At 40.3% G+C, this 3,718-nt stretch overlaps 1 non-coding gene across 1 annotated transcript; it reads right to left on the reverse strand.

The window, feature by feature from the left end:
* Positions 1 to 3,599: 3,599 nt before the first annotated feature.
* On the reverse strand, positions 3,600 to 3,718 carry LOC145405396 (5S ribosomal RNA). Its single transcript, XR_013898348.1, has one exon. It is a non-coding gene; the product is annotated as a 5S ribosomal RNA (ribosomal RNA).

The raw sequence follows: 3,718 nt of genomic DNA on the forward strand, positions 1-3,718 counted from the left end.
ATGGACAAGTGTCATGTAATCAAGTTTGGTAAAAGTGGAAAAAGACCTGATTGGGATTATAAGTTAGGATAGAAAACCCTACACACATCAGAAAGAGAGAAGGACCTAGGTGTGATTATCAATAACAGACTATCTCTGGCCGACCACATCAGTGAGAAGGTAAGGAACATGTATACACTGCTTGCAAATATGAGAATAGCATTCACATACAAAAATCAAGACATGCTAAGAAAGATAATGACATCATTCATCAGACCAACCCTGGAATATGCATCAGTAGTCTGGAGTCCTCATCTCAAAAAACACATAGACAAGATCGAAAAAGTTCAAAGGGCTGCTACAAGATGGGTACCAAGCTGAAGGGATCCAAGCTACAAAGAAAGACTAAAAAAACTGAATCTACCAACACTACATGAGAGAAGGAAAAGAGGTGACATGATTATGCTATATAAATGCGTATCAGGGAAGGAGAAAATAGACATAAATGATTACTTAACCTATGGGGATGCATCAGCAAGAGGACACTGCAAAAAAACTGCATAGTGAGGTGATAAAGACGTAAGGAAATTTAGTTTCCCAAATATTGCAACTGATCAGCAGAATACACTACCAAATGAAATACTGTGCCAAAACAATTCACAAATTTAAGGATATGTACGATAAATATGGTTTAAAACACGGGACAGTACGAGCTTGACTCATTCCTGTAAAGATACAATTAGGTAGGAACAATTACGTAAGAACACACACACACACACACACACATATACACATTATCTATTGGATGATGATGATGATGAGAGTTACACCAATGATAATGACTGATTTCACACAGGATAACCACCACCATAATTACTACCACAAACCACCACTACCATCATCACAACCACCATCTATCATCACCAACTCACCACCACCATCTATCATCACCACCACCCCCTACCATCATCACCACCCCCTACCGTCACCACCACCACCACCCCCTACCATCGACACCACCACCACCACCACCACATTTCCCTACCCAATATTTCCTTTTTTTCTACATACAATAAAACCTCACTAGAACAGAGTATCTGGAGCCCAAGCCATTCCGAAAAAAGCGAAACTCCGAAAAAAGCGACATGTGGACTTCCCCCTGCTAAGATATTTTCATACATCAGGGAGGGGGAGGCCAAAGATGAAATGAAGGGATGGAGTGGAGAGGTATATGAGAGAGGGGTGTGTGAATTTGGAGCAGGGCAGGGAAATGGCGGGGGACAGGGTGACGTGGAGACGATTTGTTTGTGGCCATCCTGTATGGAATTATGGAGTATGGCAATAGATAGATAGGTATATTATCCAGGTTATATAATCTGCTTTGTGGAAAAATATCTATAGGCTGGTTTGCCTGCTTACACAAGGCCCTCCAATCACAAAAATATACATATGGAAAAACAACTAACTCAAAAGACAAATGGCCACCCCTTATGGGATTATGGCGTCTGGTTATACTGTTGTTAGATATGCTATAGATAGATTTAGAGAGAGAGAGAGAGGTTGTCCTGCTGATGAGGTAGTGGATATGAAAAACTACCCATATGCAACTCCTCCTCTCTATGCGAGGTGCTCAATATGAAATAAGAAGAAACCATCTTCATAGACCTGAAGCAAAACTACTGCAGCCAATTTAAAAAGATTCTTTGAAACTCGTAGAATGTGAAACTGTTTTATTAAAAGGCCTTCTTATGGACAAAACTGAAAACTGCTAAATAATCAGCTGATGCAACAGCTAACATGTCAATTCAACTCAAAATTTCAAGCCAAGGAACTCTGCATTTCATAAGTCACTAAAATGACTCTTTATAATCCAAACAGAAAGTCACATAACAGTCAGTTGATGTGTCAGCCAACGGAACAGCTGACATGATAAAATCGATTCAAAATTTCAACCTGAACAACTTTGTATTCCATAAGAATTTTGCTCTGAGCTCTCCAAAAGCAGATATTCCAGATGGAGAAATATGAAAAAGATCCCCAGATATACAGACCTGTCAGCTTCACCACAGGTAAAAATACCCATACATAAGAGCTGCCCACTTACAGACCTGTTGGCTTCACCCACACATAGGAGCTGCCAACGTACAGACCTGTTGGCTTCACCTATACATAAGAGCTGCCCACTTATAAGATGTGCCCTGTTTAAAAATTATCCATACGTAGTACAGGCAAACCCCGGTTTAATGATGCAATTGTTTAAGTAAAAACCCATCACTAGGTGGCGTATTGTAACTCAGGGTAGATTTAACATGTAAAGTACAGTATAGGGATGCATTTTGGTGCCTTGGGTTTCCACCCAACCAAGTTCTAAACCCACTCAAATGAGTCCAAAAACAAGTTTCTAGCTAACCTTAACCCTAAATAGCTTTTAAAACAAGCTAACTAAGCCTAAAAACATGGGATGTGAGTTGCGAGCAGGGCAGTGAAATGGCAGGGGACAGGGCGACGTGGAGGTGATTTGTTTGTGGCCACCCCGAATGGGATTGAGGCATCTGGTAATAGATAGATAGGTAGATAGCCCTCACCTAAACCCAAAAATAAAATCTGAAATTCATTAAATATGTCTGGAAAAAATCAAACTTAATAAACTGTATCCCAAAATGACACTGTTCACTCCACCTGTGACTAAAACACATTATTCTATGTCTAAAAGCAGTTTATAAATCAATCTATAAAAAAAAAAATAAAAAAAAAAATAAAAAAAAAAGTCATACCGGGGTTTGGCCATCGTTCAGTGGGGTAGGATGGTATTTCTACCCCCATCGTTATGCGGGTGAATCACATCTAGGCATATCGTATCTCGGGGTCTGCCTGTAGCCTTCCTGTTGACACGAGGCTATCTATCTATCTATCTATCGTCAGACGCCCTAATCCCATAAGGAGTGGCCACTTCATTTAAGCAGGATGACTCTTACACATTTTTTTTCCACTGAGTGCCTTGTATCAGCACTCAATGAAAAAAAAAATACCCATGTGTACGAGTCTTCCTGCTTATACAATGTGGTCGATATGAAATATGTCTGTATGTAAGCTTTCCCTCTTATCGGCAGTGCTCAATACAAAGAAATACCTGTATGTAATGGTTTTCCTGTTGATATGAGGCACTGGATATGAAAAAATACTCATACATAAGAGTCTTCCGGCAATACAAGACCTCGATGTGAAATAATACCCATACGTAAGAGTTGTTCTGCTTATACGAGGTGCTTGATATGAAAAACTACCCATTCGTAAAAGTCTTTCTATTTATACAAGGTCTTAATATGAAAAAATACCCATATGTAAAAGTCTTTCTGCTAATATGAGGTGCTCAATATGAAAAAATGCCCATACATAGGTGCTTTCCCACTTATACAAAGTGCTCAGTACAAACAAATATCCACATGCAAAAGCTTTCCTGTGCATGCAAGATGTTCACTGTGAAAAAATACCATCCATCCATCCATATCCATCCATTGTCAGACGCCATGTATCCCAAATGGGGTGGCCAACGGCTTAGAGTTAATTGTTTTACAGGGAGGGGCACTAATCCTCCACCAACCCCACTTGATACGTAGGGATGCCAACAGCATCTGGTGTTCCCAGGCAGTCACCCATCCAAGTACTAACCAGACCCAACGTTGCTTAACTTCGCTGATCGGACAGGAAGCGGTGTACTCAACGTGGTATGGCCGTTGGC

Source organism: Coenobita brevimanus, chromosome 66, assembly GCF_032717465.1.
Source record: "Coenobita brevimanus isolate Jiangsu-jjx chromosome 66, ASM3271746v2, whole genome shotgun sequence".
NCBI lineage: Eukaryota > Metazoa > Arthropoda > Malacostraca > Decapoda > Coenobitidae > Coenobita > Coenobita brevimanus.